Source organism: Mauremys reevesii, linkage group 3 (genome assembly GCF_016161935.1).
Source record: "Mauremys reevesii isolate NIE-2019 linkage group 3, ASM1616193v1, whole genome shotgun sequence".
Lineage (NCBI taxonomy): Eukaryota > Metazoa > Chordata > Testudines > Geoemydidae > Mauremys > Mauremys reevesii.
The window spans coordinates 198,618,966-198,633,753 of record NC_052625.1 but is presented as its reverse complement, the minus strand read 5'-3'; the positions used below and the strand labels follow the sequence as shown (position 1 = coordinate 198,633,753).

At 43.6% G+C, this 14,788-nt stretch overlaps 1 long non-coding RNA gene across 1 annotated transcript; it reads right to left on the bottom strand.

Annotated features, from left to right (window-relative positions):
* Positions 1–10,167: 10,167 nt before the first annotated feature.
* On the bottom strand, positions 10,168–14,719 carry LOC120402179. Its single transcript, XR_005597040.1, has 3 exons — positions 14,620–14,719; positions 13,033–13,163; positions 10,168–10,381 (listed from the first exon to the last, which is right to left on the bottom strand). It is a non-coding gene; the product is annotated as an uncharacterized LOC120402179 (long non-coding RNA).
* Between the last annotated feature and the right edge of the window lie 69 nt (positions 14,720–14,788).

The following is a 14,788-nucleotide window of genomic DNA, read 5'->3' as shown; positions in this document are numbered from 1 at the left end:
TACTCCCTTCTCTCTTCTTCCCTTCCACCAGGAAAAAAGGAACCAAAAAACAAAATAAAAAGAGAAATTAAAAAAAAAAAGAAAGAAAAAAAAAAAAATCTAGCCCAAGCAGGACACTACTAGCTACTCATAGGTCTAATCTTATCAATCTCTGGAGACCCCCTCCCTTTCTCAGTCAAAAAAAAAATCAGCAAAGGAATAAAGCATTTTTCCTAGCAACACACACAATTGTAAATGTAGAAAACAAATCATAAGACTAATTAACGAGAAAAGTAAGCAGTTACTAATTAATACTCACTATTAATTAGTAGAAACTACTCCAGGAGAACTTGGAGACATGACTGGCCTTTCTTAGATTCAAAAAGAGAACTCTCACAAAGAACACAGACAAAGGCTGATTCCTGAGGCTACTTAGGCACCTGAAAACTCTAGATTATGTACATATGGTGGAGGGCCCACAACCAAAAAATATAGGGGTGGGGGGAGGTCAGCTCATTAAGTATGAAAACCGCTGAGGATGCAGGCAGGGGGTAACTAGCGTCTGTGTGCAGCCATGGAGGTAGCTCAGGTTCCAGGTGGGGATGTACTTCAGGGGCCAGGCAGGAGGTGGCTAGGGGCTGTGTTCCTGGAGGGGTGTAGCTCAGGAAGCAGGCAGGGGGTACGTAGGGGCAGACAGGGATATAGCTCAGGATGCAGGGAGGGGCTGAGTCCAAGAAGGTTCTGCTACTGCAGGTCCAGCAATATGGTCAGAATGCACCCATCAACCTGGCGCTGTACGTAGGGGCAGAGAGGGGTGTAGCTCAGGAAGGAGGCAGGAGGTATGTAGGGGCTGACAGGGATATAGCTCAGGATGCAGGGAGGGGCTGAGTCCAAGAAGGTTCTGCTACTGCAGGTCCAGCCATATGCTCAGACGCTAGTTGGCATAGTGGGGGCAGCTCTTGCATGGGAGAATGCTTCACAGGGCAAGGTCTGGACACTCAGGCACAAAAGAAAGGAACACCATGATGGGGACGGTTGGAAAGCGAGAGGAGCAGAGGGAGGGTGGACATGCCATGGAGAATTGATGTGGGCATTACACCCTGTGCAGCCGAGCTGGGACTGAAGCGATCTCCTCTGACAATAGCACAAACCAAAAGGCTATGTCAAAGGATCAAGGGAAAGGTCACGATTTATCCACATGAGCTCCCTGAAACATATAAATATGAATGTCCCCTGGTCTAGGAACACCCCTGTGTGGATTTTACATATGCAGGGACCATTATTTTAATTATATGTAGTTAAAATAAAAGAAGGAAGGGATTTTTATGGAAAAGAAACAGCAAAACAGCCCCTGTGTGCAATCAAAACACTCACAGGCAGTGGTTGTGGTAATACACCACAACCAGCAGCTACTTTTATTAAAAAGAGAAGAACAAGCAATTAGGGGGGACACAAGGGCTCCCTTGTGGATTTTTTCCAGCTTCCGAGATTCTTTGCAGCCCGGATGAAAAGCATCCAAGCATTTTAGAAGCGAGGCGTCTGCTGCCAGATTCCCAGAGATCCTGCATTGACAATCTCTGCTGCCATCACTCAGCCTCCCTACAGCAAAAAGGGAAGAAACGCTCACATTCTATGTTTATAGCCATTAAAACAAGGACAGTATAACCTTACATTTCAAATTCAAGGTAGAGCAGGAATTTCCCCATGATTTAATAGTGTGGTCAGATGTAACTCCAACAGACCATGCCCGACATCACTTGGGATTTAACCTGGAGCCTCTGGAGTTTAATGTATGAGCCTCTACCATATGAGCTAAAGTCAACTTCCTCTTAGCTAAGTTTGTAGAACAGATTCAATCTATTATATTTAAATGTGTACTGTCTGGCTTGTGAAGTAAATATGCCGGATTTCTGAACATGGATTTCCCCTCCCTTTGCCCCTAACTCTCCAGTAAGGACTCACATTCTCATTTCCTTACAAAAGTCCTTCCTAATAATATTCTACAGTTCAAGTGACAACAACAACAACAACAACAACAAAAGTCCCTGGGTGATTAAAAAAAGAAACTCGGCAAATTACCGGAAAGTATAAAAGAATCTAGAAATATGATTGCTATCTCTATGATATATAGAAAAATAAAACCAAAAATATGTAAGATGTAGAACAATGTGACTCAGGTCCGCATTTACTTTTCCTTTCAAACACATTTTTGTCCATAGTTAAAACTAAAACAATAAATACTTAATTAGAGGATAAATATGTTATTCTTAAAGAATGCCTGGACTATTCTGTCTTCCAGCTCACGTCAGCCTAAAGCCTGACCCTATTCAGATGGTACTTCCCTATCTGATGATATATTCAGTGAAGCAGCCAGGTGTGTAGCAGTGCAGTTTGTACCGTGGAGCTCCTATCTTCACCTCTGCTACCTCAAAACTGCCTCTATGGTAATTTAGGCCTGGTCTACACTAGGAAATTTGGTTGGTGTCACTATGTAGCTCAGCAGTATGAAAAATACAACTCCTAAGTGACACAATGAACGACCCCTGGTGAAGACAGCGCTAGGTTAATGGAAGCCCAAACTGTCTGGGAAAGCCTCTCACCCCTCCCAACTTCCTCTGTGAGTCCTGTCCCTGCTGTGACATTAATTTGAGCATGCTTGGCGCCTTGAACAAGGCTAAGGGGAAATCCAGCAGTTAACAAGAAGAGCACAAATAGAATTGGCTACAGAAAAGCAATGAGAATAAGTTAACTTAACTGTAGGAAACATCATGTTTAAACCAGTAAAAAGAAATTCTGAGCAATGCTAGCACTGAAGTCACCCAGGTTTTTATCTGCTCTAGAATTCTAAAAGGAGAAATGCAAAGGCATCAAGTATGGACTGAGTTACCTTAAAGACTGAAAGTAGCATCAATCCTTAAAGGCACTAGTGCTTATTGAATTGTATTGCAGAGTGAGCATATCTGATAATATACATGTATGACCCACGGGTCAGTGTGTGTTATGAATTCCCCTCGATGGAGGCTGCGAGTCGGTTACAGGCTCCATCTAGAGACTGGCTCTTTTGTTCAATCTGAAGTCACTTGAGCATTTAGCTCTGGAGGGCTCTGGGAGAAACCACAGAGTCCAGGTCCCAGGAAGCAAGGCAGCCTTTGCACGTGTGCTCACAAGTGCCTCTGTCCCACAAAAACACACAGGAGCAATTTCATCCTGAACACAGCTCCCCATGTTTGCAGCTTATGCCTCAGGTAGTTATTGAAAAGAGGATCCTTCTGTCAGTCACTGGAAGAGCGACATAACATTTCTGAAAGACTTCAAAGTATAAGTGCCTATCAGAAACAGTGTTGCTGGTTATTCTAATTTTTCTGTGACAGATGTGATCATTTTAGCTGGGATACTTGTACATGTTTCTTTTTGGTAAATTAAGCATTAATATTGTAAAGAGCAGCCACTTTGATCTCATATGTGCTGCACAATGATACAAAGGAGACGCATCCCCCATACTCTCTCCTGGGAAATATACTTTACTCCTTCCCTGTTGTTTTCCATATTCTTAAATGAAACAACAATGGGACGTACCCCACAGACTGGCCACAGACACTGTCTGTTTGACACCATGTTGACAAGCCAGAGGGGCTTCAAAATGGGCGTGGGAGAGTAACTGCAATACATGAGCAGTACATGGCTCACATGTAGCACTGAGCACTATGGAGACTCTGGGCTGCTCTGGGTTGTGGACAGACCTTAGGCAGCCTGAGTAAAGCAGCTGTAAGGTTACTCTAACTCTAACATGTAAACCCCAGATAGTCCAGTATCAGGGCAGCACAGAATTTTCCTTTCTCCAATGTCAGGGTTGTGCCATGTGCTTTGATCCGGCAAGGTCATTAAATAGCAGCTATAGAAAGGAGAGACACAAATATTCTGTTTACACAGTGATGTCTCCCTCGTGGCATCCTGAACTTACCACAATCCTCGGACAGCAAAACCGAAAACGATCGCACCTTCCAATTGGTGTGAAATGGCCGTAACAGAGACGGCTGCAGATTCCCCCAGCATGTCTACAGGCAATGGGGTTATTGATGAACTGGTTGAATCCTGCACAAAGAAAAAGAGTCTTGATTTTCACTCACACATAAGTGTAAACAAGGACTGTAATTGCAGCATGACGGACATTTCCCTTTAGCTGAATTTCCAGTTCACTGAGACAAGACCAAGTCAACCCAGTTATCTTCCTGAGCACTCTTTCACTAGATCTTTGATAATATAGAAATGTCTGTAGTTCTGTGCCCATTCAATGGCTGCTCCTAAGAATTGAGCAAAGTAATTTAATTCAGGAGATCTGCTGGATTCCTAGTTGCACCCTTCAGAACTGTAACACTGAGCATGGGAGTCCTTCACAGCCCCACAGCTGTACAGGATGGAAAGCAGGCAGCTGTCTGCATCACAAACTTGTAAGGCTGGGGCAATGTCTTTGCTGCCGCGGTTTTGACTCTTTCTGATTCCAAACATTGATGTACAAGCCAGTATCATCAATGGTGATTGGCTGAGCAGGGTTAAACCAGCTCAGCACTGGGTTGGGTGACGAACTTTTAGAATGAGAAGGGTTTAAACAAGTGCCTCCAGTCAGAACATCTGATTTTCAGTGAGACTCGGCATTTGGGAATACTAACTCAATGACCAATTGCCAATCTTAGACATTCCAGACAGGCCGGTCCTTATGAGAATGTGGCCCAAATGTCATTTAGGATATTAATATTAGACTATTTGAAGCTAGGTTTTAGCTGTGCTTATCTTAAAGTATCCACTATGACATTCTCCAGGGTAGAATCTAGACCACTAAACAGCAATATTCCCTCAGTTCTCCAACCTGTGATACCTCCTACACTGCTCCGCTGTGAAAGCAACCACTTCTGGTCCGGCTCATGCACAACTCCTAGCATGGAACGTCACTCCCAGCTGAATTATAGGAAAAATTCCAGCAAGACACTTCTGAATTATCCTGCAGAGGTTCACCAGCCAATTCTGAGATGCAAAATAGCAAGTCATGGCTTTTTTCAGAGTCACGGCTTCCCAGGATGGAGTCCCTCATCCTATAACTGTGGCCAACCTTTTTTGTTCCTAGATCCATGCATTTAGATTTAGCTGTATGACGGTTAACTTGTTTCCAGTTTACCAAGTGATCCAAATCCCTCTCTATGAGTGCCTTGTCCCTTAATTTTTGTCACCTGCTAACTTTATAGGTGATGATTGTATGGGTTTTTCTTTTTCAGGTCTTTTATAAAAAGTTTAACTAGTATCATGGCAAGAACCAATCCCTGTAGGACTCCACTAGGTAGAACGTTGGTGATAGTATTATAGGTCATAGTTCAGCCAAATCTGACTGGATCTTAATAGGAACTTTTCTCACCCCAGAACTATTCTCCAGTTAAATGTGAAGTATCTGCTGAAAACCATACAATTCTTTTGAAAAAAAAAGTTGAAAAAATTATGATACAGAATTTTTAGAAATCTTAATACAGACTCACAATTGTCCTTCTATATTTTCCCTTCATTTCATTATGATCTTACCTGGAGAGATTTGGAGCACCAGGAAAAAGAGAGCAAAGAGCAGGTAGAGAATCTTCATGGCTGAAGTTTGGCTGGGAGCTCAGTGCTGCTGGCGAGAAGACACTGTGAGATAGAGAGGAGATGGAGAGTCTCTATATATGGGCTACCGGGGATTGTGAAATACTGATCTGTTGAAATCTTTTTTGAAGCATGTCACATTTACTAAATTTGTGCTTCAACCTCTTTATAATTATCATCATAATTATAATTTATACAGCGTCATAAATATTCCTGGAGAATTTCAGGGAAACACAGTAGTCAAGTTCCTGCCTTGTGGAAGTTACAATATGAGTATTTACAACGAGCAAACATCTACTGCCTGATCGAAAGCTCTCTAAAGAAATGGAAAGCCTCCCATTAATTTTAAATGTGAATCCTTTTGCAGAGAAGAATTTCAGAACACAACCATACCTTGGAAGCATTTATAGTAGCACATATTCATTTGTGTATTTGTTTTGTACAATATTTAATCAATAATTTACTTGTATTTAAGGAAATTTACTAATTTAATGCTTTATAACCCATTCCAAATAATTAAAAATCCTTTTTAAGAGAGATTTGTGCCAGGAATCCATGGATTTTTTTCTGTATATCTAAATTGAGGAATTTTACACCTAGTGATGGTAGAAAATCAAGCGGTTTCCCTGTCTTTTTTCCCTCGTAACAATCATCAGCCTTAATGAGAACTATCTAAAGTAGAGACAAAAAATGTTGATGCATCAAACATGTGAAAGCCAGTGCCGTTTGCATATAACAAGCACCTCTCAGGACTTGTCTCATTCTTTCAGGACAGAGAGAACAAGAAGTGATTGGGCTTCAACTGCAGCCAGGGGAAGGTAAGAACATTTCTAAGGGTTCTATAGAGCTGTATGACACCTCCAAGGTCCCTGGGGGATTCATTCTAACCAGGGTTCAGAGACTACAAAATACAACCCCCCGCAAAGCTTCACAGACCCCTTCGCAGCCCAACTACCATTCACCTTCTTCCTCTTTCCCCCCATTTCCTCCCATTTGGAAACACCAAATAGAAAAGTGGAGGGGAGTGAACGAAGAATGAGAATCCATGGGGAGGAGGACATCCACAGGGCAATGAGGAGCTGTGATAGGGCAGTGAGCTGTCCCTCTCTTCTCCCAGTCAGTGCCCTCTATTTCAACTGTCTCTCTGTTGTGGGAATGTACCAGTCTTCTCACCTGATACTTTCTCCACAGAGAAATGTAAAGGGGCACTGGAAGTTTCTCTGCTGAGGGGGGACACGAGGAGCAGGCACCTCACCCTGAGTGCCACTTCACGCCTGTTATTTCCCTGTTATGTTCTTGCCACACACAGAGAAACTGGATAAAAACAGGTAGATCCACAAGTGAGAATTGCTTTATTTTTTCTTCTATGATTTATAAATATACTGCGATTAAGGGTACAAACTGTGTGCTACTCTGAGAGTTTTAAAGACGGTATTTGATTCTATTGATCTATACAATCTTTGGACGAAAATTAAGAATTATGAGTATCGATCTAAGACTTCTGAACATTTGGAGACTCTTCACCTGAGCGATATGGGTCGGGTAAAGCCAGGGTTGGGAGAATACCAGGGATGCCTTCTAGCACCTCTTGTTATTAATTTATATATTAATAATGCAGTGGATGATTAAAGGAAAATTAATTTTTGCCTCCACACATTAAAGGTAGACGTCTCTCAGTGTTTCTATATGCTGATGACATGGTTGTTTTATCACAAACTCCATGAGGCATCTTCTGGCTGTTATCTCAATCTTCCTCTTATTTAACTTCCAAGACCTGGTTCTCATTTATAATGAGACCAAGTGATGATTTCTGGGAAGAAGCCTCCGCAAATTGAGTGGGAGATAGGAGGCCACTCTGTAGAACAATCTCTGCTTTGACTTATTTCGGGATGAAGTTTCATGATTCAGTCAGCTGGTCCCCTTTTCATAAAGACAAAACAACAAGCCCTTAGCTCTGCTCAAGGGGTGCTGTGTTTTACCTGCTCGTATGGTGGGAGCAGATTTGCCCCTGTGCTAAGAAATTTGAATAATAAAATAATATTGCAGATGCTCTAACAGCATGTCTAAATCATAAAAAAGGGAAAACTGAGACTGGCCCATGGCAGCTGACTCAGGCTCGTTGGGCTGTGGTGGTTTCATTGCTTTGTAGACTTCTGGGTCCGGCTGCAGCCCAAGCTTTGGGACCATCCCACCACACAGAGTCCTAGAGCCCAAGTTGTAGCCCCAGTCCAGACATCTACACGGCAGTGAAACAGCCCCACAGCCTGTTGCCAGCCAGAGGTGTCATGTCGCTGTGCAGACATTCCCTCTGAGGTCAAATTTGGAGCAGGGGATCAAATTTCAGCCTTAGAGATCAGCTATGCTGCTGTAGCTCTTGTAGTGTAGACATACCTTATGTATGGCAGTGTCTAGCCCTTAATACTCACAGCTCTGCTTCCCTGGGTGAAAAACTAACCGTTATCAGGGGTACAGTTGTTCTACTTCATTGACCCTACTTGGGCTCCCAGTGATCACTGACTCCATTACAGAAGCCTTGGAAATTTCCTTCAGTTTCCCTGGCTGCAGCTGAGGCCCAGTCACTTCTCATTCTCTTTATCAGTGATCACTGATATACTGTACCAAGGCATTTGTTTGTAATAAGGAAGCTGATACGCTCTGTTGATATGTTGTGAAACCAATGAACAGTGAAAACCTGTAAAGTGAAGCCCACTGAAAGCTTATAAGTGCTATTGGCCATTTGGCCTGATGATCCATTCGACTGGCATTTCTGAATAGATCTCATAACACAGGCAGCCATCCTTCTAAGTAGCAGATGAAGTGTAGAGAACAACCAGGAAAGGGTACAGAGAGGAGAGTTGTTTTCTTTTACTGTGCCATTTATGTTACTGGTATTATTAGTGAGTGATGTCACATGCCACCTTTTGCTTCAGGTTACATGTCAATCTCTGCCCCAGTATTTGCCCTAATTGGTGAAACTCCTCTTGGGGCAGGGCTATGGGTCATTCAACGGGCTAGAGATAGGCACAGAATCCAGGTTTCCTGTGTCCTAGTCCTGTGCTCTAGCCACTAGGCAACACAGACTCCCCTGGTCATACATTAACCCCTTTTCCCTGTAAAGACAAGTCCCGCTAAGTCTGGTCCCTGAAACGTTCATCATAAGGGCTGTGAGGAAGACGTGGGTTCAGGGCAGGGGGAAGGGCACTGAGAGAAGGAGCTGGTTTGTGGAGAAAAGCTTGAGGTAACTTCAGGGGCACCATTTCAGGTTTTGGTGTGCGGAACATTAATCGTGATTCCTGGGGCTACTTAGGCACCTGAAAACTCTAGATTTTGTGTATAAGGTGGTGGGCCCGCAACCAAAAAAATATAGGGGCGGGGAGAAGATCAGCTCAAAAAGTTTGAAAACTGCTGAGGATGCAGGCAGGGGGTAACTAGCTTCTGTAGCAGCCATGGAGGTAGCTCAGGTTCCAGGTGGGGATGTACTTCAGGGGCCAGGCAGGAGGTTGCTAGGGGCTGTGTTCCTGGAGGGGTGTAGCTCAGTGTGCAGGCACGGGGTACGTAGGGGCCGAGAGGGGTGGAGCTCAGGAAGCAGGCAGGAGGTACGTAGGGGCTGACAGGGATGTAGTTCAGGATGCAGGGAGGGGCTGAGTCCAAGAAGGTTCTGCTACTGCGGGCCCAGCCATATGCTCAGTCCCTAGTTGGCACAGTGGGGGCAGCTCTGCGGATCAGTGGCTGGGGTGAGGTGAGTGCGCTGCCCACCCACTTCCGCAATGGGCAGGCGGAAGGGAACACCCCAGCACCAGCTCCCATCCTGTTCTACGCAGCATATCAGCAGGCGAGGAGCGACACTAGCGGTGGCCCCATCGTGGAGGGTGGGACAGCATGGCAGAGAGGGTGGGGAGAGGAAGGGCAGCACCTTCCCTTCTGGTGCACACAAAACTGGTACAAATCTAGCTGGGGTTGGGGGAGGCCTTTCCTAAATGTTGCCTCCGGGGAAACAATATTTTGCTGCCGCAAAGGTATGCAAAGCAGCTGTGAGCTCCATTGTTTCTCCTTTTCCATGTCAGGACCCATTTGGCTGCCTCAGTTACACCCTCACTTGCAACTTTGATCAGGTTTCTAAGCCTGGGTCTCTGGGATTTGCGATGCTCTTCGGGCTCTTGCATGGGAGCCTGCTGCACAGGGCAAGCTCTGGACACTCAGGCACAAGAGAAGGGAACCTCATGATGGGGAGGGCTGGGAAGTGAGGGGAGCAGAGGGAGGGTGGACATGCCATGGAGCCCTGATGTGGGCATTACACACCATGCAGCCGAGTTGGGACTGATCCGATCTCCTCAAAACGGCTTTGTCAAAGGACCAAGGGAAATATCACGATTTATCCATGTGAGCTCCCTGAAACATATAAATATGAATGTCTCCTGGTCTTTGAACACCCCTGGGTGGATTTCACATATGTCAGTGACCATTTATTTTATTTATATGTAGTTAAAATAAAAGAAGGAAGGGATTTTTTATGGAAAAGAAACAGCAATACAGCCCGTGTGTGCAATCAAAACACTCACAGGCATGTTTGCAATACACCACAACCAGCAGCTACTTTTATTAAAAAGAGAAGAACAAGCTATTAGGGGTGACACAAGGGCTCCCTTGTGGATTTTTTCCAGCTTGCGAGATTCTTTGCAGCCCAGATGAAGAGCATCCAAGGATTTTAGAAGCAAGGCGTTGTCTGCCAGATTCCCAGAGATCCTGCATTGACAATCTCTGCTGCCATCCCTCACCCTCTCTACAGCAAAAAGGGAAGAAACTCTCACATTCTATGTTTATAGCCATTAAAACAATGACAATATAACGTTACATTTCAAATTCAAGATAGAGCAGGAATTTCCCCATCATTTAATAGTGTGTTCAGATGTAACTCCAACAGACCGTGCCCAACATCGGTCAAGATTGAATCTGAAGCTTCTGGAGTTTAATGCATGAGCCTCTACCATAGGAGCTAAAAGCCAACTTCCTCTTATGTAAGGTTATAGAACAGATTCAGTCTATCTATTATATTTAAATGTGTACTGGCTGGCTTCTGAAGTAAAAATGCTGGACTTCTGAACATGGATCTCCCCTCCCTTTGCCCCTAACTATCCAGTAAAGGAGTCACATTCTCATTTCCTTACAAAAGTCCTTCCTAATATCATTCTACACAGTTAAAGTGACAACAACAAACAACAAAAGTCCCTGGGTGATTAAAAAAAGAACGCTGGCAAATTACCGGTAAGTATAAAAATGGCTAGAAATATGATGTACAATATCATAGAAATATTCATCAAACTTTCCATTCAGGGAATTAATCATAATTGTGAATTTTAAAAATATTGACTATCTCTATGATATATAGAAAAATAAAACAAAAAATGTGTAAGATGTAGAACAATGTGACTCACGTCCGTGTTTAGTTTTCCATTCAAACACATTTTTGTCCATAGCTAAAACTAAAACAATAAATATTCAATTAGAGGATAAATAAGTTATTCTTAAAGAATGCCTGGACTATTCTGTCTTCCAGCTCACGTAAGCCTAAAGACTGACCTTATTCAGATGGTACTTCCCTATCTGATGATAATCTCTGTACATATTCAGTGAAGCAGTCAGGCGTGTAGCAGTGCAGTTGCTACCACGGAGCTTCTGTCTTCACCTCTGCTACCTCAAAACTGCCTTTATGGTAATTTAGGCTTGGTCTACACTAGAAAATTTGGTTGGTGTCACTATGTAGCTCAGAAGTATTATAAATACACACCACTGAGTGACACAATGAAACCGACCTAACCCCTGGTGAAGACAGCGCTCGATTGATGGGTGCATTCTCCCATTGACGCACATACCAACTGTAGGGGAGCTGCATTGCCTACACTGATGGGAGAACCCCTCCCGTTAGTGCAGGTAATGTCTTCGCTCAAGTGCTTTGGTTCAGCTGCAGTGGTGTTGCTGTGCCACTGTAGCAGTTAGGGTGTAGAGAAGAAGCCCAAACTGTCTGGGAAAGCCTCTCACCCCTCCCAACTTCCTCTGTGAGTCCTGTCCCTGCTGTGACATTAATTTGAGCATGCTGGGCACCTTGTACAAGGCTAAGGGGAAATCCAGCAGTTAACAAGAAGAACACAAATAGAATTGGCTGCAGAGAAGCAATGAGACCCAAGTTAACTGAACAGTAGGAAACGTCATGTTTAAACCAGTAAAAAGAAATTCTGAGCAATGCTAGCACTGAAGTCACCAAGCTTTGTTACTGCTCTAGAATTCTAAAAGGAGAAATGCAAAGGCACCAAGTATGGCCTGAGTTACCTTAAAGACTGAAAGTAGCATCAATCCTTAAAGGCACTAGTACTTATTGAATTGTATTGCAGAGTGAGCATATCTGATAATATGCATGTGTGACCCACTGGTCAGTGTGTGTTATGAATTCCCCTCGATGGAAGCTGTGAGTTGGTTACAGGCTCCATCTAGGGACTGGCTCTTTTGTTCAATCTGAAGGCACTTGAGCATTTAGCTCTGGAGGGCTCTGGGTGAAACAACAGAGTCCTGGTCTCAGAAGGCAAGGCAGCATTAACATGTGTGCTCAAAAGTGTCTCTTTCCCACAAAAACACACAGAAGCAATTTTATCTTCAACACGGCTCCTCATGTTTGCAGCTTATGCTTCAGGTATTTATTGAAGATAGGATCCTTCTGTCAGTCACTGGAAGAGCGACATAACATTTCTGAAAGGCTTAAAAGTATAAGTGCCTATCAGAAACCGAGTTGCTGGTTATTCTAATTTTTCTGTGACAGATGTGATCACTTTATAATGGGATACGGCACACACACCCTTAAACATAGCTCCATACTTCGACACATTTCTTTTTGGTAAATTAAGCATTAATGTTGTAAAGAGCAGCCATTTTGATCTCATCGGTGCAGCACAATGATACAAGGGAGACACATCCCCCATACTTTCTCCTGGGAAATATACTTTATCCCTTCCCCGTTGTTTTCCATATTCTTAAATGAAACAACAATGTAGACGGACCCCACAGACTGGCCACAGACACTGTCTGTATGACGCCATGTTGACAAGGCAGATGGGCTTCAAAGTGGGTGGGGAAGAGTAACTGCAATACATGAGCAGTACATGGCTCACATGTAGCACTGAGCACTATGGAGACTCTGGGCTGCTCTGGGTTGTGGACAGACCTTAGGCAGACTGAGTAAAGCAGCTGTACGGTTACTCTAACTCTAACATGTAAACCCCAGATAGTCCAGAATCAGGGCAGCACAGAATTTTCTTTTGTCCCATGTCAGGCTACTGCCGTGTGCTCTGATTCAGAAAGGTCATTAAACAGCAGCTATAGAAATCAGAGACACAAGTATTCTCTTTACACAGTGATGTCTCCCTTGTGGCATCCTGAACTTACCCAGCGCCTTCTACAGCAACGCAGCCGAAAACCACACCTTCCAATTGGTATGAAATTGCGGAAACATGAACTGCGGCAGGTTCCCCGAGCACGTCTACAAGCAAAGGGGTCATTGATGAACTGGGTGAATCCTGCACAAAGAAAAAGAGTCTTGATTTTCTTTCACACATAAGTGTAAACAAGGACTGTAATTGCAGCAAGACAGGCATTTCCCATTAGATGAATTTCCAATCACTGAGACAAGGCCACGTCAACCCAGTTATCTTCCTGTGCCCCCTTTCACTAGATCTTTGATAATATAGAAATGTCTGTAGTTCTGTGCCCATTCAACGGCTGCTCCTAAGAATTGAGCAAAGTGATTTAATTCAGGAGATCTGCTGGTTTCCTAGTTGCACGCTTCAGAACTGTAGCACTGAGCATGGGAGTCCTTCTCAGCCCCATACCTGTAGAGGGTAGAAAGCAGGAAGCTGCCTTCATCACCAATTTCTAAGAGTGCAGCAGTGGTTTTTTGACTAGTTCTGATTCCAAACACTGATGTACAAGGCAGTATCATCAATGGTGATTGGCTGAGCAGGGTTAAACCAGCTCAGCACTGGGTTGGGTGACTGGAACTTTTAGAATGAGAAGGGTTTAAACAAGTCCCTCCAGTCAGAACGTCTGATTTTCAGTGAGACTCAGCATAGACATTCTTGTGAAGACTCAGCACTTGGGAATACTAACTCAATGACCAATTGCCAATCTTAGACATTCCAGACAGGCTGGTCATTATGATAATGTCCTTTAGGATATTAATTATTAGACTATTTGAAACTAGATTTTAGCTGTGCTTTCCTTAAAGTATCCACTGTGACATTCTCCAGGGTAGAATCTGGACCACTGAACAGCCATATTCCCTCAGTTCTCCGGCCTGTGATACCTCCTACACTGCTCCGCTGTGAAAGCAACCACTTCTGGTCCGGCTCATGCACAACCCCTAGCATGGAAAGTCACTCCCAGCTGAATTATAGGAAAAATTCCAGCAAGACACTCCTGAATTATCCTGCAGAGCGTCACCAGCCAATTCCGAGGTGCAAAATACAGTCACGGCTTTTTTCAGAGTCACGGCTTCCCAGGATGGAGTTCGTCATCCTATAACTGTGGCCAGCCTTCTTTGTTCCTAGATCCATATTTTAGATTTAGCGATATGATTGTTATCTTGTTCCCAGTTTAACAAGTGATCCAAAACCCTCTCTATGAGTGCCTTGTCCCTTAATTTGTGTCACCTGCTAACTTTATAGGTGATGATTGTATGTTTTTTTTTCAGGTCCTTTATAAAAAGTTTAACTAGTATCATGGCAAGAACCAATCCCTGTAGGACTCCACTAGGTAGAATGTTGGTGATAGTATTATAAATCATAGTTCAGCCAAATCTGACTGGATCTTAATAGGAACTTTCTCACCCCAGGACTATTCTCCAGCTACATGTGAAGTATAAGCTGAAAACCATACAATTCTTAAAAAAAAAGTTGAAAAAATTATGATACATAATTTTTAGAAATCTTAATACAGACTCACAATTGTCCTTCTATATTTTCATTAAGATCTTACCTGGAGAGCTTTGCAGCACCAGGAAAAAGAGAGCAAAGAGCAGGTAGAGAATCTTCATGGCTGAAGTTTGGCTGGGAGCTCAGTGCTGCTGGAGAGAAGACACTGCAATATAGAGAGGAGATGGAGAGTCTCTATTTATGGGCTACTGGGGATTGTGAAATGCTGATCT